At 45.2% G+C, this 17,761-nt stretch overlaps 1 long non-coding RNA gene across 1 annotated transcript in view; it reads left to right on the forward strand.

The window, feature by feature from the left end:
* The first annotated feature begins 780 nt into the window (after positions 1–780).
* LOC138498161 (uncharacterized) overlaps positions 781–17,761 on the forward strand; it is a 106,351-nt gene continuing 89,370 nt past the window's right edge. Inside the window, exon 1 of the long non-coding RNA XR_011278710.1 lies at positions 781–911. This is a non-coding gene — a long non-coding RNA (uncharacterized lncRNA). The remainder of the gene's footprint in view (positions 912–17,761) is intronic.

A 17,761-nucleotide genomic window follows, 5' to 3' on the forward strand; every position in this document is an offset into this window, starting at 1 on the left:
TTTTGGAGTGTTTGGAACATTATGGCACCTATATAGCGCTTAGAGAGCCAGTCTTAAGCGCTATGAACACTAAGCTATGAGTGCATGCCTTTTAGAGCTTGCAGATGGGGTTAATACATCCCTGCTTCCCTTAGAATATTCTGCCTCACTAACGGTAGCCCTGCATGGCCCCAAGCTAATCTCCTTTTCTCTGGGAAGGCACTGATAAGACATTCCTGAGCTTTCGCACAGATGGGCTCCAGGGAACCAGGGAGGTGCTCAGAAGGAGCAGTGGAAATTAACAGAGTTGGGTTTTTTCCATGAGCCAGCCTATATTTTGCACAGGGAAAGTTCTGGAACTGTGCGTCACGGACGGGCAGCACGAGATTATAAAATATACATGCTCACATGACTCGGGTGGGAGATCGTCCTGTGGACTTGGTTCGAGCAAGATCAAGTGCCCGGAATTGGAGCTCTGACGGCATCCTGCAGCGCTGTCCTCTGAGCGGGGCTTGTTACAGCTAGCTTATGAGGGCCAGGGTCTCCCAGTGCTGATTGAAGGGGCGTAAGACTGTGTTTCTCTATGTTTCTCTATGTTTATCTAAGTTCTATGTTTCTCTATATTTTGCATTTCTCTAAGTTTTGTGCTTTGTAATCTTCTCTAACTTGAATCCCAAATGTATATGAAATTCACTGTTTAGAATAAATACTAAAACTTATTGAAGGTGTCATTTGTCACTAGCATGAGATCACTGCTCAGCACAATAGAACCTGTATTTTGGGCTGAATTGGGTATTTCTTGCTCTCAAAGGGCTGGCCCCGAGGAAGATTTTGCCCATATCAAGACAGTGGTGCATCAGGAGGAACAGCCAACCTTGGATGCTATGGAGAAAGTTAATGAGCGTAACTTGCTGATGATCCATGGACACCTGGTGAGTCTAGCTAATGAACTTCTGTGTAAAGATGCACCTAATGTTGTTCGTGCACAGGTTATGCGGCCATAACCTTGCGAACCAACGTATGATCGGACATCTATGTAAGGGAAAAATTAGGGAAATGTGGTCTATCCTAAGAAACCCTGTTGGTAAGGTTGATAAGTGCATGGTTGCGACTATAACTGGCTCCCAATGGCAGTCCTTCTTTGGAAAGAAATATGAACTGCCTGCCCAACATATCAGGTTGGAGTCTGCCAACCTTCAGCTGCAATTTCCTGCTATATGCACTTGGGAACTTAAGGATATAATCTGGGCAATTGCGCAAATTAAATTCTCCAAAGCTGCAGGTCCGGACGGGCTGCCGCCTTGCGACTTTAAGGATGATCCGACCTTTTGGGCCAGGTATTGCTTCCGCGTTACCAACTGATTTACAAAACGGGTAAAATACCTTCCTCCTGGTTGAAGGCTATAATAATACCTATCCACAAGAAGGGCCCCTTGGATGACCCTGGCAACTTTAGGCCAATTGTCCTACTTGATAATGCGGCAAACATTTTTGCTTGCTTGGTCTTGTGTGATTTGGAAAAATTCATCACGCCCGCTGGAATTCTTTCCAAAGCCCAGGTGGGGTTTTGTAGGGCCATGGGCACACAGCTAAATGCCTCAATTCTTGCGCACTTGCTACCATCATCATGCACCCGTAACAATGGCCCGATCTATATGGCATTGCTAGATCTATCGGCTGCGTTCGACAGTGTTCTTCGCAATCGACTTTGGCAGAACATGCTGTCCTAAGGAATTCCCTCCCACCTGGTAGTGACAATTGCCGCACTTCACCAAAATACATCATATAGGGTTCGTATCAACGCAGAGGGCCTTCTATCTAATAGTATTCCTACTGGAATCGGAGTGAAGCAGGGATGCAACATGGCCGCTGTACTTTTCAACCTGTACCTGGCCGACATAGAGAAAATATGGGAAGGAGCTAACATCTTTCCGGTTAGTCTGGGCAAGCTGCGTCTGAATTGGCTGCCGTTTGCCGACGACGTCATCCTTTTTGATAAGGTACCCTTTGCACTACAGAATAAATTGAATATCTTTCAAGAATATTGTCAGTTGAACAACTTGACAATTAATTTGGCCAAATCTAATATCATAGTCTTTTCGACAAATAAGAAAAATCAGGGGCTCAATTATACCGTGAACTCTAAACCCATTATCATCATGGGTGAGATCACTTACCTGGGTTACCATATCGCAAACAGTATGTCTGTCGGTAAATGGTGAGCAATTTTAGACACCAAGCTGAATTATCTGTCTGCGCAGATGAGAATCATTTTCTCTAGGCATTGCAAGTACTCCCTTATGCCTCTGATACACTTCTATACATTGAAGGTAGAGTCTATTCTCTTGTATAGCCTGGATGTCTGTCTATTGAACATGGGCCCTACATTGAATCTACTTTAGGGAAAGCTCTGGAAAATGGTTTTAGGTCTCCCGGGGTATCTGCCAAATGTCATCTTAATACACGAGTTATGCCTATACCCTTTAGCCGACAAGTATGAATGGCGCATGCTCAACAACTTTATGAAAATGCTGTCTCCACCAACAAATTCTTTTTATGAGGACTTCAGGTTAATGCTACATGTGAACCATCCATTATCGATATACGCATTTCACAAACGTATGACTATAGCTCAAAGCTCGCTGAACATGTCCTCACAAGAGCTAATTGCCTCCCCGGGGGTGTCCAAACTCCGGTTCTTTAGGAATGCATGGGCACATAATTCCGATCTAATTGCGGGTTATCCATCATTTAGCCTGTATGCCAAATTTAGCCATGGCTTTACTCCACGCCTGCGATACATAATGTGCTTTCCCGATAAGAACGCCAGAAGGACTTACATGAGATTCCGTCTGGAACTGATTCATACTGGCTCCCGTATTAGGAACTGGTCCGGTTATAGAGAGTTCGGGAAGTGGGACCATTGTAGATTTTGTGCCATAGCAAAGGAGCCTGAAATGTTCGAACACCTATTCATGCATTGTGTGCACTTCGAACCACAAAGGCTCATTTGTTTGGGATCCTACTTGAGGTCCAAATCTTGTTATGAACGTAATCTGGTTTGGTTGCGCTGTATGTGGGGGCAGTGTAATGCGATCATCTTGGCAACAGTTAGACTTGTGAATATAATTGAAGAAGACCTGCAGTTACTTAATGATATGATATATGATATGATAGTTTATTTATATAGCGCCTATACACAATGTGTTTCAAAGCGCTTCAAGGCAAGGGAGGGAACAAGGGAAAATACGATGACATTCTTACAGACCATGAACAGTAAGGATGTGAAATTAACTATCGTACTCGGCCTGACAACATTTCAGATAGTGCAAGAGCTATGCCATAGATAAGGAAGGGAGGGGTAGAGTGGGAAGGAAATGGAGACAGACAGGTGACTACCGTACTAGGGCTGACAGCATTTCTGGTTGAGCCGGAGAAAAACAAAAGGTAAGGGAGAGGGGTGCAGAAAGGTAGGGGAGGAACAAAACAAGCGAATAATAAGTTTGCACATTATGAAGGAGGAAGAGCTTGTAACATTGTGAACCCTTTTTTTGTTATGTGTCCAATAAGAACGTACGCACTGTTATAATTGGCAACGATGTGACCGCCCCATCTTATGTTTTGTTTTTTTATGATTTGTCTCCTTGTTTTTATGAAATGAGTGAATGGTGTTAGAAAGTGAGTTAGGATGGTGTTTGGAATTAAGTGATGAACTGTGCGAAGATCTGTAATATTTGTTCTAAGTTATGTTGTGGTTTTAAATTTTGAAGTATCTAAGGAATAATGAGAGCCTTTATATGCTAATTTGTTCTATGTATTTTATGTATTTTGAAAATATTTTTTGTAAAGGTGTAAATTAGTTGTTACTACCAAAAACAATTAAAAAAATAACATAAAATAAAAGCCTGGAAGAGAGATTGTTAGGCAGAAACCTGTGCAGTTCCCTTGGGGAACACTGCAAAAGATTTAAGACTACAGGTATAGCAGTAAACCCACTTGGTAGCAGTCTGCACCACCCAGATTTACCTGGTAGCTGTGGCTGAGCAGTCAGACTTCCCTCAAGAAGAGTTAGGCAGTATGCAAAGTATACACAATCGGTACCAAAACACAATAGTACAAGCAAACACTGACCAGAGCTTGGTTTCAAAAGTATATAGTTATTTATTTTTAAGAACACATAAGTTGAAAACACTCTAGCAATATATATAGTAAAACACTCTAAACACAGTTATATGGAAAGCAGTCCCAACCCTTATTCCTATCTAGACAACTCTAGGTTAACACCACATAATTCAAACAGAGGTGAGTGCTTAACTTTAGATGACACTCTAGTAGGTTCAAAGAAGGGAGAGAAAAAGCAGAAATAGGCTAAACACACCACTCTAAGGTCAAGAACACTTTCAATAGGCTCAAAGAAGCACAAAGTCACAGGTGAGCAAAAGTCACTAGGCAGGGCCCACTCTTAGAGCAGACAGAGCGAAAATGTGCCCAAGATCACATCGTTATTAGGGATTCAGAGTCTTGCAAAGAGTTCAGAAAGAGTTTAGAGAGGCTTAGAAAGTTTAGCCAGGGTGTCCCAGGCACTCCCAGGTTCGAAAGCCGGGGGCTAAAACTACCCCGTACAGTCGGTGGCAAGGGAAGCCAGGCGGAACACGGTTCCTTAAACGGGAAGGATCCTCCAGCGGTGGCAGTTGTTCCAGGCAGTGGCAGCAAGGCTCGACGTCGGTCAGGGAAGAAGAAGTTCTCGCTGAAGAGCAGAAGAAGAAGGTCGTTGCACTGCCCGGGAAGAAACCAGCTGCGGAGTCCTCCGTTTAAAGGGTTGTACCGACTTTCGCGGTTGTGGTAAAAGTGTGGTATTCCGGTTGCCGGGGTGCTTGGCACGGGCAAGGCGGCCACGAGATACCTCGAAGAAGCGGAAAGAAGGTGAAAACTGGTTGTCCCCACCAGTCAAGGGAAGGAGCCACTCCGTTAAGAGTTCTCCTCGGTCGTTGGGAAAAGTGGTGAGACGGTTCAGCAGGGCTCCACCGGGTGGTGTCGTCGTAGCAGGTCGGCTCAGCTCTTCCCTCGTCGGATTCTTGGTCCTGTGGCGACTTTTCAAGTTCCAGTCCCAAAAGCCCTGCTTTTATGCAGCAAACCCCCATTCACCCAGCCTAGCTGTCACTCAAACATGCTAAGTGGTGAGCCGGCCGGCTCACCACTTGGGCCAATCAGGACGGAGTGCGACTTGAGTTACCAAGGTAACTCAGTCCAGGGTGCCTAAATCCCCCTCCACCCCTCCTAAGTAACCCAGACAGAGTGGCACCACTTTGGAGGGCTTCTGTGGAGAAGCCCGCCAAAAGTGGAACAAAGGGCTCCACTTTGGGTCAGAGTTACAGAGGCGAACGCCAACGCCATTTTAGAATCAAGTTTTGGCAAAAAATCCCAACCGGAGTTATAATAATAAATATATAAACCGGCGGTATGTTTGAGGCTACAGTAAATAAATAATTAAATGTGTTAGCCTAAAACAATGGGAAATCCCATAGGAAAATATTCGCGGTTGAATATAAAAAGTAGTTTCCACTGCCACCAGCCAAAACTCGATCAGGGGGGACGGAGACGTGCCCCCTCGACTAACAGACCCTGGGGCAATCGAATTGCCCCTGCCAGTACGTCCACAATATGATGGTTTGTACTGGTTCTGTTCAGGATTTAAGACTAGTAAAGTCTTGGGTGACTTTACATGCCCTGGGAGACAGTAGTCAGTCCCAGGGTATGGAGTCTATGTTGGGGAGTCCCTAGGACACCCCTGGGTTACTGCACAGAGGGTGCGGTGTAACCCACATCACAAAAATACATGAGGCCCTATGGAGTAAAAGACCCCATAGCCCATTCAACACAAGGTTTAACCAAGAAAACACACTTCAAACATGCCCAAGAGTGAGGGTAAAAGAGTCTCACTCTTGGCAGGAGAAAAAAAGAAACCCCAGAAATCCAGCAAAGCTGCTGGGGGACTCACTAGGTAGGGAAATTCAGCCTAAACAGAGAATTCTCCCTAACACTCGCCCCCCCCCCCCCAGACTAAGGGACAGGAGGATTTAATCCACTCCTGGATGAACCTCATACCTCTAGTCGATGATATACATCCTAGAGAGTCCATCAGCATTTTGATGGTGACACCCTGACCTGTGCTCAATGGTGAAATCAAACCCTTGCAGGCAGATTGACCATCTCAATAGTTTTGGATTTTCCCCTTTCATTTGCATTAACCATCTCAAGGGTTGGTGGTCAGTCTGAATAACAAAAGTAGAACCATACAAGTATGGCCTAAACTTCTTCAGTGCCCACACAATAGCAAAGCATTCTCTTTCGATTGTTGCCCACCTTGTCTCAGGATCCTTCAGTTTTCTACTGATGAAGCAAATGGGGTGCTCCCTACCCTTCTCATCCAGTTGGCTTAGAACTGCACCTATACCTACATTGGAAGTATCAGTTTGTACAATGAAACTTTGGTGGTAGTCAGGAGCTCTTAATACTGGAGCTTGGCAAAGAGCTCTCTTCAGTTTTTCAAAGGCCTGATTGCACTCCTCATTCCATTTTACCTTTTTAGGGAATTTAGGAGAGGAGATTACATTCAGTGGAGAAGCTATGGTCCCATAGTTCTCAATGAAATTCCTGTAATACCCAGTGAGGCCTAGGAAGGCTCTCACTTGGGTTTGAGTAGTTGGTGTTGTCCAATTTTGCACAGCTTCAATCTTGCTGAGCAAAGGCCTTATTTCTCCACCTCCTACCTCATGTCCAAGGTAGACCACTTTACTTTGACCAATCTGGCACTTACTGGCTTTGATTGTCAAATGGGCCTGTTCAAGGGCCTGCAACACATGTCCTAGGTGGTTCACATGTTCCTCCCAGGAGTGGCTGAAGACTGCAATGTCATCCAAGTATGCCATGCAGAAATCTTCCATCCCAGCCAGAACTTGGTTCACCATCCTTTGGAATGTGGCAGGTGCATTTTTTAATCCAAAAGGCATGACCTTAAACTGGTACAAGCCAACTGGGGTTGAAAATGCAGTTTTCTCCTTGGCATGGTCTGTCAGGGCTATTTGCCAATAGCCTGACGTAAGGTCAAATGTGCTGAGGTACTTGGCTGCACCAAGTTTATCCACCAACTCATCTGTCCTGGGCAAAGGGTGGGCATCAGTCTTGGTGACTGCATTTAGAGCTCTATAGTCCACACAGAATCTCAAGTCTTTGGATCCTGCCTTTGGTACTAACACAACTGGGCTAGACCATGGACTAGTAGAGGGCTCTATTACCCCGAGATCAAGCATCTTCTTGACCTCTCCTTTGATGTGGGTTCTGATGTGTTCTGACATTCTGTACCCTCTGCTTTTGACTGGCAGACAGTCACCAGTGAGTATATCATGCTGGCCCCAAGGGGTCAAGCCTGGTGACAGTGAGAACAGGGAGGCAAACTGATTTAACATAGATTTGCACTCCTCTTGTTGCTCAGGTGTCAGGTCTGAAGAGAGATTGACTCCTTCAACTTTTTCGTCTAAAGGCACACCTCTGAGGAGATCAGGGAGAGATTCACTCTCTTCTTCCTCTGCAGCTGAAGCTAGAAGCAAGGCTCCTATGTCAGGTCTGGAGATGTATGCTTTTAGTCTGTTGGTGTGGAAGACTCTAGGAGCTTCCCTGGGTCTGCCCAGATCCACCAGATAGTTGACCTCTCCAAGTTTTCCCACAATCTTGAAGGGTCCCATCCATTTGTCTTGCAAGGCCCTCTGCCTTGTTGGGAGCATAATTAGAACTAGCTGGTCTTGAGTAAACTCAACCATGTTAGCCTTCTGGTCATGCCAATGTTTGACCAGAGCTTGACCAGCTTTCAAGTTGTCACTTGCTTCTGCCATCATGTGTGACATTCTCCTCCGGAGACCTATCACATAGTCAGTCACTCTGACTGGCTTGAGGGGAGGAGCACCTTCCAATCCCTCCTTGATCAGGGCCAATGGACCTCTGACCGGATGGCCATAGAGAAGCTCAAAGGGAGAATAACCTACTCCCTCCTGAGGGACTTCTCTATAAAGAAAGAGAAGGCATGGCAGTAGAAGGTCCCACTTCTTTTTAAGGGGTTCCTCTAAAGCACCTATCATGCTCTTCATGGTTCTGTTAAACCTTTCAACCAACCCGTTTGTCTGAGGGTGGTATGCTGTTGAGAACTTGTAAGTAACTCCACAGGTTTTCCACATGGTTTTCATGTAGTGGGACATAAAGTTTGACCCCCTGTCAGAGATTACTTCCTTAGGAAACCCAACCCTGGTAAAAATACCAAGGAGGGCCTTAGCCACAGCCGGAGCTGTAACAGTCCTCATAGGAATTGCCTCAGGGTACCTAGTAGCATGGTCTACTACAACAAGTATAAACCTGTTGCCTGAGGAGGTTGGGGGATCAAGGGGACCAACTATGTCAATCCCTACCCTCTCAAATGGGACTCCCACAACTGGGAGAGGCACTAAAGGTGCCACATTCTTGGAACCAACCTTACCAGAAGTCTGGCAGGTATGGCAGCTCTTACAATATCTATCTACTTCAGCCCCCATCTTTGGCCAATAAAAGTAGAGAGAGAGCCTTTCCTTGGTCTTCTTGAAACTCAAGTGACCAGCCAAAGGTATCTCATGGGCTAGTTGTAAGAACTGTTGTCTGTTCTCTTGGGGGACTACAAGGCGCTTGTAGTCTCCAGGTTCAGACTCAGTTGGTTCACTATAGAAGAGGCCATCTTCCCAGTGTAACCTATACTTCCCAGGCTCTTGCCCATCAGCCTGAGAAGCTGCCTGGTGGCGGAGACCTCCCAGAGTTGGACATTTTCTTTGCCCCTTACGAAAAGCCGCCCTGCTAGGCCCACCTTCTGCCAGTAAAGACTGCAGCTCAGGATGGTCCTCAGGGTCCAAATCTCCAATAAGGTTTGGGCCTCCTTCTAGCTCTTCCTCAGAGTCTAGCTCAACCACACAGGGTTGTACCTCCCTCTCAGCCTCAGCTGGAGGTGGAGTTACAGGTGTAACTTTGGACAACCTCGGGGAAGTCCTTGTTGGAAGCACTGGAGTGCTTGCTGCTGGCTTTTTCCTAGGAGTCTTGGGCTGCCCCTTTGCTCCTGATCTGGTTGTTAATGCAGTAGGTTGCTCCAGTGGGAGAGGAGTGATTTCTGTCATCATCTCCTGAGATAACCCTCTCAGGGTTTTCTCTCTTGCAGGTTTTGTGAGCTCCTGTAACCTTTTGCTAGGTGGTCTGGGGGTATGTGACACAACTCCAAGAGCTTTGAGGTCATTACCCAACCGAACCCTACCTGGCACTTCACATTGTACACTGGCAGGTATTTTTACAGCCATATCATTACATTGGATGAGAACTGGTAACTGGGGACACATCTGCACAGGCCCACCAGTTAACTTGGTGAGGCATTTGGGTGCCTTAGCAACATCCTCTGCCTTGAAAAATGATTCATCCACCACAGTTATGCTGGCTCCAGTGTCCCTAATGGCAGGAGTCTCCTGACCATTCACCTGGACACTGTCCTTATAATACTCTTTAGTATTATCTGGGATAGAGTTATAGACATCTAAGTTCTGTTGTTCCCACAACCCCAGAGAGACTAAAGAAACACTAGCTGAGACTCCAGTGGGTTCATCAGCCAGTAATAGAAAGTTTCCACTTGCCATATGTACTTCCTCTTCTGGAGCGAAGGCTAAGGAGGCAAGCTGGACCCCTGAAGGTTTACCCTTACATCTGGGATCTCCTTTCACATGGTCAGTAGCCTTACAAACAAAGCATGAGCCAAAGGCTCGCTGGAATGGAGGCTTGTTCTGACCTCCTTCTGGTCTGGGACCAGAAGGTACACTAGCCTGATTCGGTTTCCCTTGTGGCTTACCCTTATAGTTTTGTTTGGGGCCCTCTTTGGAATTTGTAGTATTAGAATTCTCTTTGGAGTCCTTTTTAGGCTGTTTTTCCCCATCCTTTTTCTGAGTTACCCCAGAATCCTTGTGCGTGGCCCTGTTGGCAACCCACAAGTCAGCAGCCTTAGCTAGTTTCCGGGAATCTAATTCCTTGGAATCAGCCAAGTGTTGTCTGAGCTCAGGAGAGCAGGCATCATAAATAGTCTCCAACATAAACAAATTCTTCATACCTTCATAAGTGTTCACCTTGTAACCCTTAATCAATCCCTCTAAGTTTTTCAACCCTTCACTCACCCAGGTATCCCAAGGGGTACCATCATGCTTTTTGAGGCTCCTAAACCTCTTAAGATACTGGGAAGGGGTCTTCCCAAACCTAGCTATCAAAGCTAGTTTCACACATTCATAGTCCTTCTTATCCTCCTCCCCCATCTCCATTACCACATCAGTTGCAACAGGGGGAAGCCTAGAGAACAACCAGGTGAGTAAGTCATTTCCTGTGATGTTCTGGAGCCCATGATTATATTCAAACAGAGACAACCAATCCAACACATCCAACTTAGGCTCATACATACCAACCAATTCCTTAGGCATCCGGGGTCTTTTAGGACTGGAACTTCTAGAGGAGCCAGAGAGAGAAGCATTCTCAACAGACAATTTCTTCATTTCTAGCTCATGCTTGAGCTCCATTTCCCTTAGCCTTAGTTCCTTTTCAGTTTGAGCATTAAGTTTTTTATACTCCAATTCTAGTTTCATTTTCTCTAGTTCATAGTACTGAGGACCAAATGTGAGACCTGGTAAAGGTCCAGTAGGCACAGCAGGTAGAGTAGGTAGAGGCCTAGGGGGGACAGTCACAACAGCCTCACCCTCCTCTTCTGACTCTTCCTCAAAATCATCAACATTTTGTTCTATGTCAATTTCAATACTGTCATCTACATTCGCTGGAGTGGTAGGTTCCTCTGAACCATCACCCAGATTTTGGTTAGCTAACAATCTTTCAATCAGCTCCATTTTCTTGCCCTTAGTCATGAGATCCTTATGTTTACAGAGCACTCTTAAACAATCAGCAGTTTTGGCTGCAAGGGACTCTTGACTATAGCTTTCTATAACTGACATGTTAGAGGATTACTTTTACAGTGCTAAGCTTTGTGGTTAGTTGCACTAAGGTATCTAAAGCACACCAAAATGTATACTCAATACAAATCCCACCGCTGTACACCAGTGTTAGGCAGAAACCTGTGCAGTTCCCTTGGGGAACACTGCAAAAGATTTAGAACTACAGGTATAGCAGTAAACCCACTTGGTAGCAGTCTGCACCACCCAGATTTACCTGGTAGCTGTGGCTGAGCAGTCAGACTTCCCTCAAGAAGAGTTAGGCAGTATGCAAAGTATACACAATAGGTACCAAAACACAATAGTACAAGCAAACACTGACCAGAGCTTGGTTTCAAAAGTATATAGTTATTTATTTTTAAGAACACATAAATTGAAAACACTCTAGCAATATATATAGTAAAACACTCTAAACACAGTTATATGGAAAGCAGTCCCAACCCTTATTCCTATCTAGACAACTCTAGGTTAACACCACATAATTCAAACAGAGGTGACTGCTTAACTTTAGATGACACTCTAGTAGGTTCAAAGAAGGGAGAGAAAAAGCAGAAATAGGCTAAACACACCACTCTAAGGTCAAGAACACTTTCAATAGGCTCAAAGAAGCACAAAGTCACAGGTGAGCAAAAGTCACTAGGCAGGGCCCACTCTTAGAGCAGACAGAGCGAAAATGTGCCCAAGATCACACCGTTATTAGGGATTCAGAGTCTTGCAAAGAGTTCAGAAAGAGTTTAGAGAGGCTTAGAAAGTTTAGCCAGGGTGTCCCAGGCACTCCCAGGTTCGAAAGCCGGGGGCTAAAACTACCCCGTACAGTCGGTGGCAAGGGAAGCCAGGCGGAACACGGTACCTTAAACGGGAAGGATCCTCCAGCGGTGGCAGTTGTTCCAGGCAGTGGCAGCAAGGCTCGACGTCGGTCAGGGAAGAAGAAGTTCTCGCTGAAGAGCAGAAGAAGAAGGTCGTTGCACTGCCCGGGAAGAAACCAGCCGCGGAGTCCTCCGGTTAAAGGGTTGTACCGACTTTCGCGGTTGTGGTAAAAGTGTGGTATTCCGGTTGCCAAGGTGCTTGGCACAGGCAAGGCGGCCACGAGATACCTCGAAGAAGCGGAAAGAAGGTGAAAACTGGTTGTCCCCACCAGTCAAGGGAAGGAGCCACTCCGTTAAGAGTTCTCCTCGGTCGTTGGGAAAAGTGGTGAGACGGTTCAGCAGAGCTCCACCGGGTGGTGTCGTCGTAGCAGGTCGGCTCAGCTCTTCCCTCGTCGGATTCTTGGTCCTGTGGCGACTTCTCAAGTTCCAGTCCCAAAAGCCCTGCTTTTATGCAGCAAACCCCCATTCACCCAGCCTAGCTGTCACTCAAACATGCTAAGTGGTGAGCCGGCCGGCTCACCACTTGGGCCAATCAGGACGGAGTGCGACTTGAGTTACCAAGGTAACTCAGTCCAGGGTGCCTAAATCCCCCTCCACCCCTCCTAAGTACCCCAGACAGAGTGGCACCACTTTGGAGGGCTTCTGTGGAGAAGCCCGCCAAAAGTGGAACAAAGGGCTCCACTTTGGGTCAGAGTTACAGAGGCGAACGCCAACGCCATTTTAGAATGAAGTTTTGGCAAAAAATCCCATACGGAGTTATAATAATAAATATATAAACCGGCGGTATGTTTGAGGCTACCGTAAATAAATAATTAAATGTGTTAGCCTAAAACAATGGGAAATCCCATAGGAAAATATTCGCGGTTGAATATAAAAAGTAGTTTCCACTGCCACCAGCCAAAACTCGATCAGGGGGGACGGAGACGTGTCCCCTCGACTAACAGACCCTGGGGCAATCGAATTGCCCCAGCCAGTACATCCACAATATGATGGTTTGTACTGGTTCTGTTCAGGATTTAAGACTAGTAAAGTCTTGGGTGACTTTACATGCCCTGGGAGACAGTAGTCAGTCCCAGGGTATGGAGTCTATGTTGGGGAGTCCCTAGGACACCCCTGGGTTACTGCACAGAGGGTGCGGTGTAACCCACATCACAAAAATACATGAGGCCCTATGGAGTAAAAGACCCCATAGCCCATTCAACACAAGGTTTAACCAAGAAAACACACTTCAAACATGCCCAAGAGTGAGGGTAAAAGAGTCTCACTCTTGGCAGGAGAAAAAAAGAAACCCCAGAAATCCAGCAAAGCTGCTGGGGGACTCACTAGGTAGGGAAATTCAGCCTAAACAGAGAATTCTCCCTAACAGAGATTAACTCCACTTGCTCATCTAAAAGTAAGCCTCTGAGGAGGTCAGACAGAGGTTCACTCTCCTTCTGATCTGAAGCTAGAAGCTAATCTCCTATCTCAGGTCTAGAGACATAAGCCTTCAAACGCTTGGTGTGGAAGACTGTCGGAGCCTCCTTGGGATTGCCCAAGTCCACCAGATAGTTCACCTCTCCAAGTTTACCCACAACTTTGAAGAGTCCTATCCATTTGTCCTGCAAGACCCTCTGCCTTGTGGGGACCATAACAAGAACAAGCTGGTCTTGAGTAAACTCACCACTTCCTATAAGGCGAAAACAGACCCCTCTTCAAAACGTTCTCACACGGTCAGGGGATGACCTAGATATATTAATATTTAAAGGAGACTATTACAACATATAACATTTTACTGATCTGGTGCATATGTGTTGGTGTGTACCCCACAATGCTGGTACCTTCAGTCCTGAAAAGATAGACCCGGTACTCGTTGTTTCTGTTGTAAAAAAGTGTTTGGATTTTTAATCATTTTTTAATCATTAATTCACAAATATAAAAACACTTCTAAAAGTGTATGGTATGAGTCAAACCCAACCTCACACAGCATGGTAATAAAAAACAATACAAATTACAAAATTACACATCCATATATCCACATAAAACGATGAAAAAATTACACAAACAGACAATAAATGGATTTAACAATTTTCCAAAAACTGAGTATAATGACTCAGGTACAAACAAATCCCGACATGTTTCAGTTCCAGGTTGCTCAAATGCATGAACTTTCTTCAGGGGAATATTTCAATTTCAAATTTTCCACCATGCAATCCAAGGTCACAATTATGGGTTCTCACGCATTTCCTAAATCAGGAAACAAACAAATGGGGCAGTCACCATCCATATATACCAGTCAGACAAGCTCAGAAACAAATTCCATGCAACAGTGCAGTTTGTTTAATAAATCACAAAGCACTGATAAAATTAGGACATGATTACACTCAACCTGTCCCCAATATCAAGCTACATACCTCTTCAATTGGTACCGGTAGCGCCGGTGTAACAACACCACAATTTGGCCGAAGACTCCAACAGGGTGAGTCTTGATTATTCGATAGCTCCTAGTAGCTGAAGGCCCATTTTAAAGTTCAAACCAAACAACACATACAGTTCATCACAGTCAGACCACCAAGACGTTTCTCCCTCTACCATGAAAAACACCAGTTTATCACCAAGCAGCCCTTATTGCTGCACCAGAGTGCACCACCACCACACAGTGATAATATTCCATGGCTGACATGTGCCCAAACACCCCCGTTGGTTTCGTCTAAGTATGACACCGCCATAGATTGTTAAATTTAAGAAACCATGATCTCTAGTGTATAGTGCGGTACATCCACCGTGGTCAAAAACAACACATCACAACTCCTATTTAATACGTACGATGTCAATATCTATCCTGTTCCTCTCAGAAAATGGATCAAAAATCACTGTAATTCGGTATCCAACGGTAGGGACCTGTGCGGAGAACGAAGCGAAATAGCCTCTGTTGAAATGAAACCACACTGTATCACTGTATTCAATTATTTTTGACACGGCCTAGCTAAACAACGCTCATCAAATAGTCCCACATGAGACTCAATGCCCCTTTAAAGACATACCTCTGACACGCGTAACGAAAAATATATTCCGGAGCAGCCGTGTCTGCCGTGTCAATGTAACCCACGTTATACTGTGATTATCTAATCTCGCGTTCAACCCGGAAGTGAGTAGCGTGACATCGAGAAAGGACTACGGAGGCAGTGCCGAAGGAAAAGAACACAACAAAAGGACTAATGTGCTCAGGACCTACGGCTATTACAATTGACACAAGGTACCTAAAAAACAACACTGGGAGTGCTATACAAATGAAAAATAAGCTAGAATGCCGTACATGTGAAGGAAGGCCCACTATGCCTCAATTGAAATAACTTGTCAAAACGAGTACCATCCTCACATCAGATACAACACTAAAAAATAAGTGAAAAACATATGTAACATTTTTAAAATAAATATAAACAGGCCAGATTACAAAGTATCTACCAAAATCACACTGCCTCTAAAGTCAAGTGAATCAGGATACATAACGATAGGCAACCATAATGACGCTGGATTGCATGTGGGATTACAGATAACACCCAAATATTTATCTTGCACATAAGTAAAAACATGGCAATACACATTACATCAAATATATGACCATACAAATTTACCCAACAGAGGAACTTTACTCGTGTGTATGTTGCCACTCAATCTCTTCATTTAGACCCACAATGTGGCTTTGACACTTAAATATCATTTTCTGTTCGAACAGTAACAATTTCCTATCTGTTTCAAATTTGTTCTTGCCTACCACTTTCTTCAAAATTACCCATCTCAAATCCTCATGTGTATGCTTCATTTGCGTAAAATGTTTTACCAAGGGTGCTGTAAGAATCTGATTCTTTATACAGCTACGATGTTCCACCATCCGTGTCCGACACTTTCTATTTGTTTTCCCAATATATTGCAATCCACATGGGCATGTGATTAGATAAATAACATTTTCCGTGTTACAATTCGTCATATCATCAAGAGACCACATCATAGTCGGATTCAGTAAGACCTGTTTGGTTTCTTTTGTATAGGCACACATAATGCATTGTCCACATGGGAAATGTCCTTTAATGGGTGGGAGACCCCACAGTGTAGTTTGTCTAGGAGCTATCATCTGTTTTACCGATATATCGTTCCTAATCAGCATGTTTCTGATGTTTTGACTTTTCTTAAATGCTATTAACCCTTTAAGTGCCATGGGTATTTCTCCCCAGTGCCAGAGCCTTTTTTGGTGATTTTGGTATGTGGCCATTCAATGGCTTGTAACTTTTTTGTTACATGAGATATCTCGGCCAAATTTGGCTCCTTTTTTTCCCACATGTAGGCGGTCGTAACGACACCCAGGAATCCCAGGTTGCTGTAGGGGGGGGAGAGAAAATAAGGAAAAAGTGCGAAAATGTTGGGTTTTTTCAAAAAATGCCAATAAAATGATGTACAAAGAAGCCTGTGGTTTTTTCCTTGTAAGAGCTAGAAACAAATGGTTTGCTGTGCTGAGTTCCCCAATGTGTTGGCTTTCAGGAACAGGTTGAGTGGAAATGGTAAAAAATTATTTTGATGGGGTTATCAACCGTTTTGTGAGAGGTAGGCGATTTTTGCCATTTTTACCAATTGGACATGCATGGACGGAATGGAAGAAAAGGGCAGGAAAGCCAAATTGGAGGACAGAAAGGCATATATTTCTGAAAAGTAGACAAAATTCCAAGTTTAGGAAGGGGTGATTTGTATAGGTCAGGCAACAACTAGGTAGGGGAAACTGCCATCGAATGGGGGAAAAGCGGGAAAATGACTGAAAAAAAAGGTATGTGTTGGACATGGTTGGCTTGGTACGGCAATGGCTTCTATGAATTCTGAGAAAAGCAATGCTCCGCTACATTCCCCCGACTCTTGCAGTTAGGAGAGCATACCATTTTTGTAGTGTTTGTACAAAACAAGCAATACCACAAGCCAAACACTGAGCCATGGTACACAGGAGTTTTACGCTCACGGCCTGACCAGACGCACTTAGCATGTGTAAATTGGGAAAACCAATGTGGTGAGGAACGGCAGCCATACATTTTTTGAAAGAGCACAGGCAGACCTTTTCAAGGGTAGGTGACTTGTGCAGGTTACAAAAGTGTATGGTGGCTAAAGCAGCGACTAAATGTAGGTCACATTTGGGAAAAGAAAGGGTTGTGAGACAAAGGGCTCCAGCAAATGGGTCAAAACGTTATGAAAACCACACAAACACAACACATGGCCTACCGTCCCGCGTTCCCACAGGCGTCCCGATGAAAACAGGGAACCCCAGGCATTTTCGAAAAGAGGACACCCGCAGAGGTGTGATTTGCGCCCATCGCCCCAGATTTTTTTACCCAGACAGCCCTGCAAAGTCGGAAATGTGGGGAAAAAAACGCTTTTTCCGCACATTTCGCTCGCCGCACCCATCGAAACACGCCCCCCACAACACATGGCCTACCGTCCCGCGTTCCCACAGGTGTCCCGATGAAAACGGTACCTCACATGTGTGGGTGCACCTACCTGGCCGGCAAGGGGAAAGCCTAAAACACAAGTAACCCCAAGTCTGTTTTCACACCGGAAATGTCACACTCTCACATCATACAGATATGGGCCTCGGGTGTCCAAGCCACCGAGGAAAACAGGGAACCCCATGCATTTTCGAAAAGAGGACACCCGTGGGAATCCGCAGAGGTGTGATTTGCGCCCATCGCCCCAGATTTTTTTACCCGGACAGCCCTGCAAAGTCGGAAATGTGGGGAAAAAAACGCTTTTTCCGCACATTTCGCTTGCCGCACCCATCGAAACACGCCCCCCACAACACATGGCCTACCGTCCCGCGTTCCCACAGGTGTCCCGGTGTACCTGGCCGCCAAGGGGAAAGCCTAAAAC

Source organism: Ambystoma mexicanum, chromosome 5q (genome assembly GCF_040938575.1).
Source record: "Ambystoma mexicanum isolate Mex_15411 chromosome 5q, UKY_AmexF1_1, whole genome shotgun sequence".
Lineage (NCBI taxonomy): Eukaryota > Metazoa > Chordata > Amphibia > Caudata > Ambystomatidae > Ambystoma > Ambystoma mexicanum.